This window comes from Bombus pyrosoma, linkage group LG3 (assembly GCF_014825855.1).
Source record: "Bombus pyrosoma isolate SC7728 linkage group LG3, ASM1482585v1, whole genome shotgun sequence".
NCBI lineage: Eukaryota > Metazoa > Arthropoda > Insecta > Hymenoptera > Apidae > Bombus > Bombus pyrosoma.
Window position 1 is genome coordinate 2,968,504 of NC_057772.1, and position 20,345 is coordinate 2,988,848.

General features: G+C 41.3%; 1 protein-coding gene across 3 annotated transcripts in view; it reads right to left on the reverse strand.

The window, feature by feature from the left end:
* Positions 1-20,345, reverse strand: part of LOC122577919 (protein-tyrosine sulfotransferase) — a 179,021-nt gene that overhangs the window by 129,693 nt on the left and 28,983 nt on the right. For 2 of the 3 annotated variants that reach the window (XM_043749623.1, XM_043749622.1), the window contains exon 2: positions 3,933-4,012. The exons of the other annotated variant lie outside the window; for it this stretch is intronic. The gene's annotated coding sequence lies outside the window, so the exon portion shown is untranslated. The remainder of the gene's footprint in view (positions 1-3,932; positions 4,013-20,345) is intronic. 3 annotated transcript variants of the gene reach the window in all.

Below are 20,345 nucleotides of genomic sequence, written 5' to 3' on the forward strand. Positions count from 1 at the left end.
TTTTTTATTCGCGACAAAACGACTGATTGTTGCAAAAGTCTGTAAGAGTCTACTTCGAGCAACACCTTGTTAACAAAGGCGAGTTTCTTTCAAGAAATTATTACCGAGTTACTTTGTAAGTAGCAAAACAACGGGCGACACTGAATGCGCTGTTCAACGATATAATACCTTTGTAAAGATACAAACTATCGTTACGAACTCTTTGAGCCAGCAATTTGCAACTTCTTACATACGAATCGAGGCTATTGCGAAACAATTGGAAGTGAAAGTAAAAGCTAGGTAACGCGAGTACAACGCAAATTAATTCTGCAAATCGGTGTAAGTAGCGATTAAACGATGTGGATACTCGAAACTGTAACGAATCCTCTATCCGGACTGGCCGACTGAATTTTCCACGGTAAATTCCGCTGGACTGCAACAACGAACGGTAGCTCTTTAACGATATCTCCATTCACTAGACGACTCGACACGATCAATATCCGTTAAACACTCGGCATTAATCCAGGTGCTCGAAACTGGCAATTGTATCCCGAAATTGCGTTACACTTGCTACCATCGGGAGAGGGGGGGGAGGAGAGAGAGAGAGAGAGACACACACAAATAATTTTGCTCACTAGAGATTCATCGATTATACGATATTCGCTGAACAAAGTTTCTCTTTGTACGTTCATTTACGCGTGCGAAGTCGTTCGCGTGGAAAAGGCGTCAAAATGTCCAACGATCGTTTCATTGGAAAGTTAGTAGGCGAGAAACGGCTTAATCGCGATCTCACGGCGTTTGAACTCAAACCGGAAGTGGAGGCCGCTCAGCTTTCAGCGTTAAAACGTTCTTTCTATCTTCCTCTTCCTCCTTGGCAAGAGAGCCGCCACTCGAAAAGGTTTAAGAAGCAATTAACCGTGATAACGCGTAATTAACGCTTGTGGTGCGTGCACATGCGAACACGGGCATTAATTAAGATGTATACCGGGTCGACGTTAATGAAACGACCAAGGCCGCTCCCTTAACGATCACCACTGTTAGCACGCGGTTACAACCGTCAAATGAATCAAAGAGCTCTTCTCTGATTTATTTCACTATTTTTACTTTATTCTCCGCCGTTCATACTATCTACTATGTCGAGATACTTTCGTCGTAATAACGACGAGAATGGGAATAATATTTCTCGTAATAATCGGACGATTGCAGATATCAAAACGATGAAAGATATCGATGTACGAAAATACTAATAACTTTTGGCTTGTTTCTCTCAAGCTACAAACAATTTTATTTTGCGCTAGAAATATACCGATGTATGAATGCATCGGGTGTTACTAATTATTCCAATCATATTTATGTTATCTTTCGAATCTTCGAGTGTACGAATACATGTCGATTAAAATAGGACAGCTGTTATTCATGACTAACGAAAAAAGATTGTTATTTTTTATCCGACTACTTTTATATCGTGGTATTACACGAACGGTATTTTCTATACTATCGCGAAATCGAAGCACAAACGTTTTAGCAGACTCGTAATAAAAATGCAAAAGGTAAGCAAGCAATCGGGCCGGAGATTTAACGAAATCGTCAATCACGAGGGAACCCGTCGATCGGCGAGTGCTGTCGCTCGAATGGCTCTCGATTACCTAACCCAGACCAGCCATGTGCTGGCCGTCACCCGTACGAGAGGCGCGAAACGCTTTCCGGTGATCGACAGCCGCTTCAATTTCAGGCAACGCGTTAAAATTCGCGTTAGCTTCGCTTATCAGTCACGCCAGTTTTGTAGACGCGCGGAGATGCCGCTAACATCAAACGACTGGCCAAATTTCGCCGCTTCTCCTTAGCTTCTACCCCGTGCACGGTTCGTGATGATTTGTCTTTGACGAATCAACCCTTCGCGAGCTTGTGACGCGTCTCTCTATGCGACCTCTTTCGAGCTTCGTACGTGCAACCCTTTGGCAATAGGGAAGCGAGGCCAACCTCAAAAGAGGTACTTCAGCTCTCGCTTTTCTGTTACAGAGTTCCTACAACTCGTTTCAGGCCAGCTGTGACTCTACTTTCCTTTTGCCTCTCGTTTGTTCGCCTTCACCTTGTGTTTCCTTCATTCCGCGTTAATCTGCGTCTTTCGTAATTTCCATATTTTTAAGTGCAAGTCTTTGTTCGCGCGTCATAACGAAGAAACTTATTTTTTTGTAAGCAACAAATCACGTAGATTCGTAGATCGATTAAAAATATTCGAATATAAAAATCCAGCGAAAAATAACTGTTCGTTGCGATAATAAAAATCGATCGTGCCGATGAAAAATCTCTTTTAGAGAAAAATACTCGCGATTTATTCGATATCTTTATTCCAATTTATATTTTTATTCGGATTTATCCGTGCAGCAGAACGAAGAGAAATACGGTTCGAGTTTCTGAAGCGGAGTAGTGACGGCGGTCGCTGGACCAAAGTGCCAGTTTATTGCGAACAACCAAGCCCCAGGAGTGTTTGCCAGCCGGGAGAGGATCCCTTTCCAAGTAATGCGTTTCTAGCAACTGTACCGACCTAAGTACTACTCGGAATCGAGTTCTTCAGTTCGATTAAAGTAACACAATTGGATCGCTTAGAACGGCTTAGGAAACTTGCTCCCCGCTTAGGGAACGTTTCAATACCATCGCGGTCTCGAATTAACGACCGGATTAAAGAGTTTAAATACTATCGACTACTTTCTTTTATCATTCTAACTCGATAATTTTCTATTCCGTTTCTCGTTTCCGTCGGTCCCAGTTCTACGATAAGTAAATTAATTTAATATTAAGTTGTAACATTGTATTAAAGCGTCGTGCCTTGTTATGAAATTTCAGGGAAGATATATTTACGTATAACACGCGAAGCTGGAAAAATTAAAATCACAAAAGAGATGATTTGCGTTTAAAAATATTTGCGAGAAAGCAATGTTTAGGAGATTTAAACAATCGAATGGGACATTTCACAGGTACGTGGCAGCCTAATTTCTCGCCGAATTTTTTACTTTTCTTCTGTTCTACGTTCATGTTAAATAAGTGAATACTTCCATCCCCAATATTTCTGTTTTCGCACGGAAAACAAAATGGTTGGACCAGAACGACAGGGTCAACATACATAACGACGGGGTGTAACAATGTTTAAGATTTTTTTTGTTGCTCATCAACGAACTCCACTGTACACGCACGTATACACGTACGTCATTTTTCGTGGTAGTTTGCGGAACGCGTTAAAAACTACCCCTTTCTACCTCTCGGCCAGGCAGAAAAAAAAACTTCAATTTGTTTCCTTTTTCTCTCTTGATTCCTCTATCCTTTTTTCATTTTATTTTCCATGTCATCCTTCGCGAGGAAATGTTGATTCGCGGGGCTCGCGTAATATCACATGTACATATCCAATTTTAACGAATACACACCGAAAACACGTATTTGCTTCAACGATCCACCCTTCTCTCTGTCTACCTTGTCTCATTTCGGCTAAAATAAAAAGCCTCAATTCTACGAACTGCTACTCTCTCCTCCGTGAGTCGCTTGAAACTAAAGTCATACGGAAAAGTAGAAATATATGGCACGTTCAAGTCTCGTTCGCGGAAACGTCACAACTAAAAACTTTCTTCAGCAATAAAGATACGTATCTTATAAAAACATCTGAAGATCTATACCAAACGACGAACAACTCATGCCAGTCGTTAACAAATAGACTGCGGATTTTTATACATTTTTGGATAATTTAAAAGTGCAAGAATACAATATGCAGATATATAAAATATTCAAACTATAGCGTTCGTTAAAACACGTAATAAGTAAAACAACTATGTATGTATATATGTAGACACCATTTGTTCAATCATACGCGGAAAAATATAAATTTGCATGAACGTCCGCGGACTACGAACAGCTGATACGACGACTGTAACCAATCGTTTAAAAAGAAAACGTGTAACACTCACGTTTCCTGGACGCCGGTACAAACACGATCCTCGCCTCGGACAGAGCAGCTGCCACCTTTTCTCCGTGTCGAGATTTCCCTCTGCAAGAATAGACAGAAAATCGTCGAATAAAGCTATCCGTATGGTATTCTTCGATGGATCATTGCGCGTCGTTCCATTTCTACGGATCACGAGGACGCCTCGTAGCACGATCCGACAGAGATATACAGCAATAACGAGACGAATATCGAGACGGAATCGCACGGACCTGCCACACGAACGCAGCAGTGAATTTCCGGATTATTATTCGATCCGCGCCCGGTTGATGGTCTACGATGATATAATCGTGTCGCCGACAACGTTTCTGCCTTCGATCGTGCTACGATTCAGCCTCGCGTTATGCGGAACGACGGCAATCGAGTCGACTCGAAAACGAGAACGTTGCCTGGAACCAGTCAGCATTCCCGCATCTGCGAGACCAACAATTAACCGATAACGTGTTTCGATCGATGTTCATTGTCTCGCTAGGAAGAATCAAACCGGGGAACAGATAACGAGATGCAATGTACGTTTACGTTTGTTATACGGAGACAGGCCTGGCAGTACTTGCAAATGTCTGCTTTAGCTCCTCTCCACAAGAACATTGTTACTGCGTAGCGAATAATATTTTCTTACAATTTTGTACGAGAAAATTGTTTCGTTTGAAATAATAAAATTTAACCTGTGCTCGGATGAACGTAGTTCCATATTAGTAGTTATTATAGATATTTTTTCATAAAATATCCAATTATTCCCGTACCATTCTGATAAACACAATTTTTCTTCTTTAATTAGAGTAATTACGAGCTTCATTTCCATTTTGCGATACTGCAACATGCAGCACCAAGGGTTCAAAAATATTTGACTGGTCTCGGTAAACGATGCGGGATAACGGGCAAGGAGCAGGCAAACGTAAAATTCTGCCTCGACTCTCGACTGGTCAATTAGATGATCTCTGCCATGGTCACGTAAACAGGGACGACCAACGAGTCAAAATACGAAATGCCTGGCAAAAATCTCCCGCAGAATTCTACCAAGACAATAGACAATAACCCCGGTGGTTTTGTCGTTTTCTCGTTTTATTCGTCCTGCTGTATTCCCAGCCACAAGCTGGACGAGATCCGCGTGCTACGACGATTCTTCCTTTTTTATTTTCAGCATTGCTTGAACGTACCGAGCCAGACAGATTCCTCGTACAAACCAGGTAACCAGAAAAATGTCATAGCATTATACCATTGCGTATCCAGAGACTCTCTTCGACCTGTTTACGGAGTTAGATTCCTCTGTTTGCCAAACAGGAGCTTACATTTCCCCTTCGCGTGTTATTACTGCAGATGAGAACAACGAGATGTTTCATATACACCAGAATCGTTTAACTTTCTTTGCGCAAACTCTTACTTTTTACGTAGATAAATAGAATACAGCACTTTACAATTCAACGTCCAGCTGTCAAATCAGGATATAAAAGTTTTGCTTCTCGTAGGATTCGATTGCTCGTAAGTGGATCTCAGATTTCTCTGCGTTCGTTCGAGCACACTTTATAAGATAAATTGATAAGATAAAACGTAATGTTACAATTAAAGATGCAAAAATGCGTCGAATTATAAAATGCAAAAATACATAGGGTGCATTGAAAGGTATTCAGAGTACAGAACTCGCACGAATATCGCAAGGACTGCAAAGAATGAAATTCGAAAGCATTTAAGGAATCTAAGTTCACAAACTGCTGGTTTCGAGTAATTTGGCAAATGGATTTTCATCGCGCCCTTCGGTTAGATTTGTACACTGTGGTCCGTTTTAGCATATTCACCGATGTGTCGCGATGCTTTTATCTACTTTGCATTCAAAGGGACGGAGCTTGTGCAACGCTTCGTTAATCTTGCACACGCGATATCAATTTTGGTTTCGAATTCCTCTGCCATCGTTGCAATTCATTCTTATCAACGATATTAAACATAACATCGGTTCTATCTTATCAATCTTCCTGAGTACCGAGTGATTTTCTTCCTTGAAATATTCACGAGCTATTCGAAACTTTACAAGAAGATTCGAGTCGTATGTATGTATGTATGTATATCGTATGTACAATTACATATATTGGTTGCTAGAAATTTCCATCCAAAGTGTAATTTTACTATATCGTTGAAATAAATAATTTCTGAAAGAAATCAGCATCTACCGTATAAAATACACTGTTGTAAAAGTTTTTGCAAGAATTTTATTAACATATAATATCCACAAATACAGAGCTACACTCTGATCAATAACTTCCGATTAAATTGAAAACTACAAAAGAATTTAACCAAAATCTTAATAAGAAATTCAGCTTTAATAAAAAATTTTCGCGTATTTCGCTCATATCCATGGAGAACGAGTATAAGTTAGCGTAGGTGCGCGAGAGTGGCCCTCGTCGCACACGCGGAGATAAAGCTCGCGAAAAGTGGTGTTTATCCCAGCACAACGAGACAAGCGTAATTCAGGTAGGTCGGTGACGCGAGCTTCTAGCCGACTCGTAGAAGCTTCACAGAGATATTTTAGTACCAGGGTAATTTAATTTTCAGCCTTAGCACCGTTAAATCTCGTTCGTTTCGGCACAAGAGAGGGTCGACGGGAAATCGATAGCCGTGTAACGGGCCTCGCCGAAATAATTGATACGTACGAGGAAAATCCATTTCTGGTGTCACTTGGAAATTAAACATCAACGTCGATTACGACGAGGACAGGCCGACTGAGTTTCAAAGTAAAAAATTCTGTCGTTGTTCCCATTTAAATGGAGCCAGCAAGAAGAAGCAAATTTTTTTTTTTTTTTTTTTTTTATATTGTTTATTTTTAATTTTACAATTTGTCCAGTGGGACATTAGGTAAAATGTTATAACATATGATTGAANTAGCATGTGGATGGTTACCCCCAGCGGGGTGCCATCTTCGCGTTTTTTAGTTTATATCCTTTATAAGATCAGCTGGGTGTTTCCTTTTTAGTCTTCTTTCTATTATTGCGTTGATCGTTTCCGTAGCCAGCCTGTTTGGGTGTGTTGTTATTCTTTCTCTGTACCTTTCCGCGTATCTGGTGATCTCCTCCTTGACCGTAGAAGAAGCAAATGGCTGAGTAAGAGCAAATTCTCTGCGCTCCACGTGCCTCGGTTGGTCAAAAGTTTCCAACAGCGACGTTTGCCTCTTTGCAACGAGATCTTCCTCCATCGACCAGACTTCGAGAAGTCTTTATCCGAGGTTCGATGGGATTCGGTTCATCTTACCCTCGTCGATATGAATACTGAGAATTTCCAAGTTTCGGTAAATGGAGGAGAACTGCGCAAATATTCTGCCAACCGTGCTGTTCGCTACTCTCTCTAGTCGTGCATTTTACACAATTAACACAACGTCGATTCCTCGAAACATCTGGGAAGAATTTCCTACGATTCGACGAACGTCGTTTAAATTATACGCCACTCGAGATTGCTACTGCTTACCTCCGACTGAACAATTCATCGGAGTTCTCGACAAAGTCGAACAATTTCGCCAAAATCAAGGGGGCAACACGCGAATACACGGAGCGAAAGCTGGCAACTCTTCGGTTTAACGTTAACAAGTTTATCGGAGAGCGCGTAAGGTGGTCGGAGCTAATTAATTAGGAGGAACAATTTTCCACGGATATAAAGAGAGGACGAAGGTTTGCGCGTGCGCGCGATCGCATTGGTAGCGACGTCAGCCGGTTTCGAAGCCAACAGACTTACGTGTACACACGTGCCTGCCACAGGTCGATAAATTATTCAGCAGCAGGACGAACCGCCGACAGGCGTCGTGGGCTAATTAACCTCGTTATCGCGTGTGCACGTTAGACCGGGCCCTCCGCCAATCGAACGTGTTCTGTACCTCGATCTTCCGGTTCGAGGACCTTAAGGAATCTCGGTCTTATCAACCTGTTCGTTGAAACAATGGCCATAGTCCATACGAAGATTGACATTGTCGTGACTTTAATCGAACACTTCGTTCCTTTTTTATTTTATGATCAACCTAATGCCTTGCCATATAACATCGAGTTACATTTATGACAGGTATTTGTAGTTACGACTCGCATAAAGATTACATTCATAGATTCAAGTTCAGTTAAGGGCCTAATCTGAGTTTCAATTTCTAAGATAAGAGATTATTAAGTATGAGGCCCGGCCATCAAACTCGTCCAACTGCAACGCTATATCATAAATGACAAACTATTCTTGAACACGCACACGATCGTGTAATATGTAACGATTAATTAATTACTACACTGTGTTAGAGACGCAAATCCGTCACAGAATTCCCTCGTAAACAGTAGATCGTTCTGCCATAGTCAGATATATTGATCTACGTCGTCGAAAATGTGTGAGGCCTGTCCATAACATTTGTGTAGTCATTATCGAGCAGTGTTTTACGATTTAAAGACAATGATATTGAAGACGTTTGGTAAAATAATGGAAATATAAAGCACAAACTCTTGCGAACCGAGATATACAAATTATTGTTGTGTATATTGTATAGTGTTGTGTATATGGAATTCGTTCAGGACTGTCAATTTTATTAAAAAGATCGCGTCGTCTGTTACTGTTACAATCAGCAACAAAACACTCAAGCAGCCAATGCAAGAATAATAAAGCGAAATGTTAGTTAAGATATTAATTAAACGTGTGATTCGTGCGCGACATGGGAAAATGCCGATTTGGAAGGAGATTCGTTGGCAGCGTGAAAACGCATCGAAGCGGAACGCTAATTAAATTCGTTACCGAATTTACACGCGCCTCCGTTGACGCGACGTGACCGCTCGGCCAAGTTCGACGACCCGACAGAACCGGAAGCGGCTGAATATTTCGACGGTAAGTGAACTAATTGTCGCCGATTCGTGGGGGATACAGAAACGAGGGGCAGCCGAATTGCGGAATGGAGCAGGCGTCCAACGATAATAGGATTCGCAGGTGACGACGTTAATAGAAGGATTTCGAGTAGAAGTTCCCCGTGGACTAATTAACCTTGTTATTTCGACCATGGTGACGGAAGGTCGCTGCCGGTGATGTAACATTCGCTGCGCTAGATGTCAACCTAATGGAAAGACAGCATCGTTTACAGGCTCGACTTGAATAATCGACGTTCATCGGGCTCGATGACTCTCTACCATCGCTAGGAATCCACGCGATCGTTCGCGTTAATGATGTTCGTTGTTTATCATCGCAACGGTTCATCGACCATTTATTTCTTCTCCGCAAAGATCGATTAATCATCGATACCTCTGCTGCGAGATGAACTTGCTCGTTTCGTGTATTTCGCACGCGAAAGTGAAATTATAACGTTCGGATGAAACTGTAACGGTTAATTGAGTTCAACTTCAAGTTGTTCCCGGTACAAGATGTAGACATATTATGTCTTCATACACCCTGGCTGTATAGCTACGTATATCCAACTATGTTCGTACAAAAATATTTGTATTATTTATATAAATACGAATAAGATTTCCGTAAAATGCACAAATAATCATATAATTATTTGATAGCTATTAAATGAACGATTAATTAGAAATATTTCAGTAGGGTTTCAAACGCAATAAATAATTAATTGTACAATTAATACCTCGATATTTTGATTACATAGCTTTAATTTCCCAGTATATGTTCTTCAGATTTATAAGAAGTACCTGTAAGAGTATTGTATTATTAGAAGTACTGTATTAAGTATCAATATGTTTGAATCAATTATTACGTTTAATTGAATAATTTTATTATTCGTATAAGAATTGAAAGATAAATGTCTTTTGAAAGATTAACTGAACTATAGAACGTGCGATTTCGTACGCATCTGACCCACAGGTGGTCCAACATACGTGTGGTTCCACTGACCATCCTCTAAGGTCACAGAACTGCGAACTTGTTAATTTAGCTTTGTATTCTTGGACCACGTTCCTACACAGACTAACGTCTCGATTTTGACAAGAACCTTGCTTCATACATATTACGATATTAAAGGAAACATGGTATTTCGAGAAGACGAAACAATACTGCAGGTGCAACGGGGTTAAATAAATACCATTATTTCTGTGAATTTCCAAGGAAAAATTTCCATGACGCAGCAAAAACCATGGACAACCGAGAGAAAGGAAACAGAACAGAGCGACGGTGAAAAAAACGAGGATTTGACGAATTCGCTGGGAACGTCGAACTAGAACGCCAATACTACGAGTCTCGCGTTTAAACAGCGCACGTTCCGTCCCGCTATAACCATGGAAAGAGAAACAGTGGCAGAGAGCCGGGCATTTTCGAAGCAGCAACGTTCCAATTCTTTGAAGAGAATTCGAGCTGGGAGCACACGTTCTTGCCGGTCACCATCCTGAAATAACCTCGAACGCTGTTACAGCGGTCAGCCGTTTTGAATGCTTTTGCAACGACTCGACCGTTTCTCGTTAAAACGACAGAGACACCATCTCCGGTCGTCTTTACACTTTCGAGAATTCCACGCGAATATCAGATGGACGAGGCAGGTAACCTCATCTGGTTACGCTCGAACGAAAACTCGAGACATGGTATTCGTCGAAAAACCAAACAAATTTTCTGATGGATCTCCAGGATTCTGTCAACAACCTTTAGGTGGCCGCATTTCAGGATGAACGAACCTCTCGGTGATATATTCGATGGCTTTTACTAGAAATTACGACGTTTTCGTCTTTTTTTTTTTATGTTAGCGAGATTGGAGATCTTTGAAACATTGAAACAGAAGATACACGAGCAGAGCATGTACACGGTGCCTGGTAATTAACTGGTAGGTGGTACAACAGTTAATGCAATAAAATGTCATAAGCAAAAGTGTGCCAAATCAAAATTTACTGTTAGTAGATATATATCAGCCTGATTTTGAAAGTGGTTTTTCTCAAAATCGAAGCGTCGTACTTTATTTTTGATCTATTTTTTCACGAGCAGTCCCTCTTCCCTCGGTTGTACCAGGAGTTAATGGACACTCTGTACAGGACGTGGATGTAAACATAGAAGAGAAGAGTGAGAATTTTCGTGAGCAAATGAAACAACGAGGAACAAGCTTCGTAAATTCACGTTTTGCCGGCGGAACTGGAAGAACTCCTGGGAGATCACCGGGTGGTGTTCCACGCTTTTGAAAATCAGAAACGCGCATACAGATAAAGCGAAATTTACGCGGTACCGTGTCGGATCGCGTGCGGAACAGAACGTCCAGGGGGCGGTAAATCAAGTGAGAAATATTCTTGTCGGAGCTTTCGGATTCGTGATAGAAAATAGACAACGGAGAAGATGAATTACATCCGCGGATCTAGCGTATCGAAATCGGCCCGGAATTAAGATGATGGTACGTATACGGAGATATACAAGGTATTGTAAAAATAAAGTCTAAGATCTTGAAATGTTTCTAAAAAGAGTAGTACAAAACATTTAGCAAGTATCGCTCTTAGAGTCAATTTTACCGATGTTGTATTAAAATTTTATTTTGCTGTAACGTAAGACGATGTTTCGATTGAATCTTTGGTGGACAGACAGGATGACAATGGCCTTCATATTCAAAATATTTTTTTTTTTGTAGGGCCACTTCTGTGTTTTTAATGAAACGAGTTGACTTTAATTCCTACCTCGTACTCCTCTTAACGAGAATTACAAGCTGGCAAAGTCTGCGAATCTTTTTTCCTAATATCTTGCATATACATATTACGCGTATACGCAGCAGAAATTAAACGCGAATGAATAAACATAGGTTAATCAGAAGTTATTACGAATTAATTAAACGAAAACCAACGAATCAGTCGGAGGGTGAATCTGACGAATTAATGCGATACCAGTGCGGCGAAATGAAAATTAACGCGGGTAATCTTATATGAATACGAGCAAACTCGTCCAACAGCAGCTAATCGCGAGAATACGCGCGGATAAACTGCAAACTATGTTTGATTAATGCGACTGGACGAAAATGAATATACGATTATTCGCACGAAATACGAACGACAGACTATCCACGAAGCCCTTGATCGATGCACGGAAGTCGACAAAATCCGGCAAATCGATCGCTGTCGATTTGTCGGTTGAAGCGGAATATTTGTGCGAGCAGAGATATTTCGAAAATCTGAAATTCGCAAACAGCGCGGAAAACTGGTAGATTGCGAAGAGGATCGGCTTGGCTCGGCCAGGGAACAATGGAGGGGAATATTGTTTTACACAATGTACAAACGTACGTATTCGCGTATTGACTGGTGAAGCTCGTGGAGCGAGCGATAGGACAGAGCAGAGAGTGTAGTAGAGAGCTTATGAAATGACGCGACAATCGCATCGAGCGATTGATGTCTGACAGCGGATTCCAGATTAAGGTTCGCGTCGTGATACTAGCGTCGAACTACCGACAAGCTTCGAGTAATTAGAGGATAACTGTGATCGTATCGCAATCAACGCCTCGCGGGAAATCCGGTTAATCGACTAGTTATGTTAGTTAACACGGAGATGTTAGTTATCTACGAATGTTTCAATCGATCACGCCAGCAATTCTTATTTTCTAAAGTATCTCACAACGATTTTATCAACGAATAACACCTGTTCGTTTCGTTGATCTGACAAATGTCTCCAGGATCATCAGAATAACCAATTTTATCTACAAAAGCTATCTATCCATTCGTCGTTTATGTTCACCGTGATGTTCGACCACATTGAAAGCACCAGGTCTAAGAATCCCACCAGCTACAGTGGGTCATTTACCACAAGAATCTTTTATGTAATATGTATATCGTGTGTATTATATGAAACATCTTGAAATTTCATTATCGCTGTTATGAGACTCGATCGTCATAATTATATTGATAAAGTTTAAAACAAGCCTGATTACAGAGCGGAAGAAAATTTCAACACTTTCACGAGCCACTATATATAAATTAATGTCAAGCTGAATCTAACGAAGTTTCACGGGATCTTCCATAGATATTCGTATCTTGTACAGAGTACAGATCAGCTACATCGGTACATAATTATCTTCCAGGGACTGGTTGCAAGTACGAAGATATATCGTCGTTTGGAAGCTCGCTCGATCCATTACCACCGTTCACTAATTCGTGTTTTATGTACCGTTCCGGCGTTCCCGGTCATTAGGCCGGCACCAGTAGAATGCAAGCGACGCAGATCTGGTGGCATTGGCTCTGCCCTGTTATCGAGGTATCTCCCACAATAACCAGGGTATCGCTGTCCTCGAATCTGGCGTGCACGTGAAGCCTTAAACCGGCCTGTGTAGACGCCGCGTTCCCGTCCTTTGACTACGTGAAAGGAATTTCCTTCGTGGCATGGCTGGTTACCGATGGAATGCGCAGAATGTCAGAGTAAACTTTCCTTGGCCGACGGGAAGTCGTCGTCGTCGTAATAAATAAGGATGCCATAGACGTCAAAACGTACGGGAAGAATGACGTTCCGCTACTTTTCTTCCAATGGTTTGTAACATCACGATTTGAAAATACGTAAATGTAATCCCTCGACGCCCGTATTTTTCACGGCTCCATCATTAAAAATATTAGGTCGTCCGAAAAGTTTCTTTCATTTTATAAGGAAATAATGGACGCACAACATTTTCCCTTTTGTATTATTTTATCGAATTACGTATGATCCATTTTGTTTCATCAAAATGAAGATCACTACGTTCGACAGATTAGGTTTCATGTTTGTATAAAGATGCATCGTTGTAGAAGACGTGTCTGTAAAAGAAAGACACTTCTCGGACAACCTAATATAATAGTAATTTCTGACAGTGACGACGTTGATACTTTGGCAAGTGTCATGCACTTGTACCAACTAATTTTCAAAAATCAAAGAGTAAGATTCTTCAAATCGCCTCACGATGCAAATGAGCTAAACAGAACAAACTTTATCAAGGGATAATATATGTTCCCTTAGCAAATTCTTTTCTTCGTCGAAAGAAGAGGAAATCAGAAGGTTAGATCTCGGTTAGGAAATCGATAAAGAGGCTAATTGGAATCCCGGTGTCGATGGTATTACAGGATCCGGCTGTTAACGTGGCAAATTCCGTGAGTAAGCCACGCTTCCCATTTTGTTTCTTTCCCCGTTTCAGCTGCTTCATTTCTCCCGATATTCTATCTCTATATTTCTCTTTTCCCTTCAGAAACTCGTTCCGCTCTTATCTTTTCTTCTTTTTACGTTTTCTCTCGCCTCGTTTTCTTTTCCGTAGGAGCGTAATTCAATTTTGTCCGAGAGACGAATCGATATGTAGCGAACAGGGTGCGGAACGTTCATAGAAACGGTTGCCACTCAGCTGGTGTAAGAAAAGTTTCTTTTTTTGCGGCTTACTCGGGGCTAATGCCGCCCTATGCTTGACCCGTAGTCACCCCTGGAGGTCTTGTTAGTTGGCGAGGGTAAGAACATTCGGATCGAAGGAAATGAATAGATGTTTGCTCAAAGTCGGTTAGGCACCCCGCGTTTTCCTGGGTCGATTATGGAAATGTCCCTACCGCCAGAATTCTTTGTTTCATCTCGATAAATAAATACTCTGACGATGGCATTGTAAGCATAGCGATAGACTCAAGTAAAACTTTTATGCATTTACGGGAAATTCAAAGGTGGATAGTATGTCCAAAGCATCGTAGTCGTTTCAATATTTGGCAAGTAAAACTTTTCTATCTAAATTCCATTTTTCAAGTACCTTCATAGAAGTAGAGGTTTGCATAAATATCCGCAGTCTAATTATCGTTATACTATACACGACCAGAAAGTGTCCCAATACTAAGGAACAAAAATTTACAAACCGAACTCAGTCCCATCGCTATTAATCATTAAACAAAATACGGGGTTGTAAAATCAATGGCGCATTCTAAGTACAGGGTTGCACGGGGATATGTAATCGTACACGCGAGTCTAAAGTGTCGCCGCATTAATCAGTGCTGTCATTCGAAGGCCTAATGCACGTACAGAACTTTGTTACATTTCCTGCTGGCACCTGAAGAAGCTATCGATCATTCACGCAATCCAACTTTTCCTAACGTGGAAGTTTAATGACGCGCAAAGTAAATAGATCCTCGGAGGCGGGTTACGCTTCCGGTTTCTCGTATACGGACCATAAAGAGAGAGAGAGAGATAGATAGATAGATAGAGAGAGAGAGAGAGAGAGAGAGGCTGCGCGTTGGTCTTGTCGATTTTCCGCGCGGGACCAGATTAAGTTCGACGGAACATAGATTACGGTGACACGCGGCGTTGCTGCAGCTTCCGCATCCGGGTGTTCGGAGCCGACGAACCGTACAGTAATCCTATCTCACGCGGTTCGATTCGTCGCCAACACGGCCCGCCATCCCGTTTCTGTCACCGCGCATAAAACACGACGCTCTTGACGCGATTACTGCCTCCAACCGAGTCACCGCCATTCGTCGTCCGATACGATGTCGCATTATGCATGCGTCTGTCACGCGAATCGCCGCATCAAACAGCGTCGTTTCGTAATGAATGATACACGGCCAACTTGATTCCCTGAGCAGTTCGGACCAGCTTTGAGTGGCGAAGCTTTGATAGATTTTCAATTAGACGACAAAGAGACAATGTGTGACGGCCGTTTCACGTTTCAAAGTTGAAACATCTAAGTAAGTCGCGATTGACCGATATTTAACCTCTTTACTGTTGAATTGGTACAGTGGCTAGCGAGAGTGTCTAAGATCGTTGAAATCTCTTAAGAATATATTAAGCGCGTTATACCATCGCAGTCGTGTTCCAATACATTGATAGTAGCTTCGAAATGTTTTATATAACACATATAATAGAATACATACAATTTTCTATAGTAGAGAAGCGAACCACTGTTCTTCAAGATTCATACCACTTACAACAATTTCTAAATACGAATGAACAATACTAATTGAACGATACATTTCTAATCGAGCTCATGGTCGTCTTAATCAGCACTGGAAACGTTAACTGTGCAGATACGCGTAGATACCGACACAGAGATAACCCCGTTAACGTCATTATACAAAAATTAGACAATGCAAGCAAAGCGTAAATAATCAAGCATACTAAATTGCACCAAACGCTACTTAACGTACTCTGGGACACCGAACCTACCATTTACCTCGCAAGATTGAAACTTTCTTCCTGCCACATAATCAACAGTCAACAAGACGAAAGATTAAAAGCCTAACGGTTCTGCTAACACGCGTGTGGTGAATAAAAAGCAACGACTCGTTTAATCGTTCTATGTGAAAAAGAGAAAAAGAAGGGCCCGTTCGTGGAGACGATTCGACGGAATGAACAGGCAGAAATCTCGAGACATCCAATGTTCTATAGTCTAAACCACAAAAGGGGAAAAAGCCTTACGCAGCGTGCATCGATGTTAGAGATGGCGGCTTTTACGCCAGGCGAAATTAAAAGCGAGTAACAGCCTCCCCTTTTCTCTGTTTTTACGGTCCGGCGGCTGTATTTCCGCCAGAGGAGCTCTTTGAAGATACTAGCAGAAGCCTTTCACCGAATCAAAAGGATCGCCCAAGTAGCTAACCTCCTCTGACTTTCGGTCTCGTTTCTGGTCCCATTTCGCTTCATCGAATCGAGCGATTCGTTTCTAAAAGGATAACGCCAGCCGAGTTTCGTGAGAACTTTAAACGAAGCGACCCATCGCTGCCCTACCTATTCCCGAAAAATTCGATAATGTCCCCTTTGAATATTAAATGGAATTGTAAAGAGTATTGGGGTTTAATTTAATCGAGCCAAGTCTGGAAAGTTTGCAATCAAGTTTGGCAGAAATTAATTATCTTCCTGATATTAGTAGGTTGTTAAACGGTAGACGCGTTGTTACCTGTTGTCGCTAACTTTTCGTTATTTATTAATCATCTTCGATATTTTACAAAATCTTGTCCCGATCACATAGTTTCTAATGCGTTACTCGACACAAATACAAAAATCTAGCAGGACTTTTTTTACAATTTAAAAGATACTTTAATCTCATTAATATTATTCCATAAAATATTTTTTGGTCGCAATTTATAGTTACACTTATGAAACGTCGTTTCTGCACTCATAATCAGCAGCAAAATTCGATAACGTTCGAGCGGTGCTCTGGCTCCTGTCACTAACGCTCTTTGACTAGCACTCGTGTTTTTATATATTTAACCTGCCAGGCTACCAGACTCGAATAAACTTTCCTGCATTAGAAAATAAGCCCAAAAGACATTTGATAATAGTTTCGTATCGTGCCTCCGATGGCAATGTATAGTAAAAACCATTATCGTCAATTCACATTACCTTCGTACAAATGTCCCATTTCGCCGAAATAACACGGGACAACGAATAACCGTGTTTCCTCCCAATCAAACAGTAAATAGTAATCATCCCCGTGAACGCAAACATCATTGGTCATCCACGTGTTTAACTTTTTGCACGCGACTTGAAATAGACGAATATCTTTCCATAATTAATCTTCCGATTAATCATTCGGGAAACTGTTTCAAATATATCACACTTTAAAATATCATACCATCTAAATGTATATGAATACATTGATGTATATATATTATAAAACTTAAAATTGTTCAACCATAGCAAATATAAATATAAATATGAATAAACTGACCGTCCTTTATTTGCAGCGCTCGTTTCTTAATTACCGAGCTAACGCAAACGTATGTTTCAATAATTCCCGAGTGAAAAAAGGATTAACGATCTGCACCAGACCATAACGGATCTTCATCGTCCAATTTCCTCGTCCAGATAAAAACACGCTATTTTTATCGCGATGATCGATAACAGCGGCAAATCTCAGGATATCCTGCGTGTTGGCAGTTAGAAATGATAATGAAAATGAAACCGAATGGTGAAGTATTCAGAAGATAGGAGGGGCAGCAACCCCTCACCGGAAACGGTTGGAGCTGTGCCAGGATCGTTCGTCGGGATTCACTTCGGATATCTGGATGGCCTGGTCGACGCCTCGTGTCCGGGGGGATAGACAAACCGAATTTGGCTGGCTATGCATACGACCCGAGTCTTTGAGCGTCGATCGACGAGACCCGTTCACGGGATGATATTCCACCACCTGCTGACCCGTCACTGCTCTCCGACTCTTCCATTTCTGTCTCCTTGGCAGACACGTTCAGCTCGACAAGACGACCGTGCGATATTAATCCCACGCGATAGGGAGATACGTGCTTGTAGATGGGACGGATGTTACCCGGGCAACTTCTAGCTAAGCTGGAGCAAGGGGATGGGGGATTTTCTTCCCGTGTCACGTGCAATTTCGTGCCACAAAATGCCACCCATCCTCGGGCAACTTTGCGAGACGCGTGGTCTCGTATACTTTGACGAACGTCGCTTTAGGCTGTATATACGTGGACGAGCGTCCTTCTGTGCCATAAAATTCCTCGCGGTTTCGTGCTGCATGAAAGAATCTTTTAAACGTGTACGGCATTTTAGATTACACGCAACATGCGTTGTGTATCGATGCTAATTTCGAAAATAGCAATTTTTAACTCTTCGACGCTCTGCGCTATGCGTCGTAGTTGAACGAATTATCAGCTAAGTGCAAGTGGTTATTCTTAGGAAAATTATTCTTGGGAAAATTGATCTTGATCCCTTGTGTCATAATATAAAAATAGAGCGTAGCGTTATACTCATGGAAAAGCATATGGTTTCGGTTTAATACAGAAAAGTTTACTTTAAAATTGTTACGTGCAGTAGTTATAAAAAATACAGGCACGTGTTATTCCTATATATCCATAGTATCAAACTATCGTAGCTATACGAAAGTAAAGTTAAATGATACGAAACGTAATATTTCTCGCGCTATTGTGTTTCTACAATATTATTAATAGTTACTACGGAAGACATTTTTATCGCGTTCCAAAAGACGCCTGATCTTGAAATAGTAAATTATTATCCACTTAAATATCGAAACGAGATTCGCCGCAAACCGCAAGGTAATTTCACCCGGTGAAAATCTGAACGTACGTCTAGCCATGCGATTATTCTCTGCTGCAAACAAATCATCCCTAATTCCGTCCCCGATGACCACCGGCTGGCACTGTAATTCTCCGTAAGAATTACGCGCAAAAACCACCCTGCGCAGCAACCAGCGCAGCACCACGCCCCATTGACGATAAATAAACCGTCGTGTACGTTGGAAAAGTGAACCAGTTGTTTGAACGTTCCAGTTTGCTTTTCACGGCAGATCTGAGAGCGAGAGCCGGTATTTATAATTGTCATTTTTCATTACGTTCTAATTTAAGCAGTTGATCAACATATCCTGTAAGAGGTTCGTTTAAAAGTTTCTCGATCGAAAAAATCTACACGTAGTAACATCTGTTTAGAAGTTCAACCACGTGCCACGAGCCGAAGATCCAAGCACGTGCCTGGTTTCTTATGTACGTATCATCTTATTAAACTTGCTCGTCTCGGGCGAGTTGCGGTGAACGATACTGTCAATCTGCTCTCGTCTTTTCCACCGCCTGTCATCCGTTCCAACGGCTGTTACCGCGGAACCGCCCTCGAACCGCGAAATTACAGAGTCGTGCGGTGTTTCCAGCGAGAGCAACGTGTTCGCAGGCCAATTTGCCAAGCGGTGATTCTAAGTCCCGAACGAGAGATGTCTGCAAACGAGGCTACACATCGGTCGCCCGCCTCTGTCATTATCGGCCGCTAGGAGCTGGAGCACGAGTCTAGGTCGGCTTGAATAGTCATTAGCAACAGCAGGGGTTGGACATTGATAAAGGGCGAGAGGAGCAAGGGTAGCGGAGGTGTAGCCACGATAAGGCGTCTCCTTTCGGACCGTACCGATATCGTGCGGTTAATTTAATTAGAAGATAAGACGATTGTAAGATCAGGGTCGGATGACTAATTTTCAATGATTCAGTGGAAAATGCGGAAATTGTTTCGTTAACTTAGTTTCCTTGAAATATTTTATTCATAATAAGGTAAATTATACCGAAAATCTAAATACAGTAGAATCCTTATAACGTGTAAGATGCAAATTTTCTTGTATCTGTATGTTGAAGATATCACAGGAGAATTGGCTGTAGATGATTCGAGTTGATAGTGTCTGGCAATTTTATTATGTAAATACAATGAAACTTAATGTACGTAGCGAGTGACTATCCTTGGCGGTCTTGTCGAGTGCGATACGTAACAAGTGCCGCTTTGATAAGGTTCTATTTATAATATTAAATATTGGAGTGTTATATTAGATACACTCGAGTACATTCAAACGTTCAGTTGAACGAAGAGCAATCGAGACAACGCAATGAAAAGGATAATCGCGTTACACCGACAAAAGTGCGTTCAGTTTTGAAATCTTTCAACTTTGAGAATTCTCTTTATTATTATTATCAATGTTTATTAATGATCTGTATTTTAATTACCGAAATAGTTAAGATAAGACCAGTTCATAGATTTTCACGGAAATTTCAAA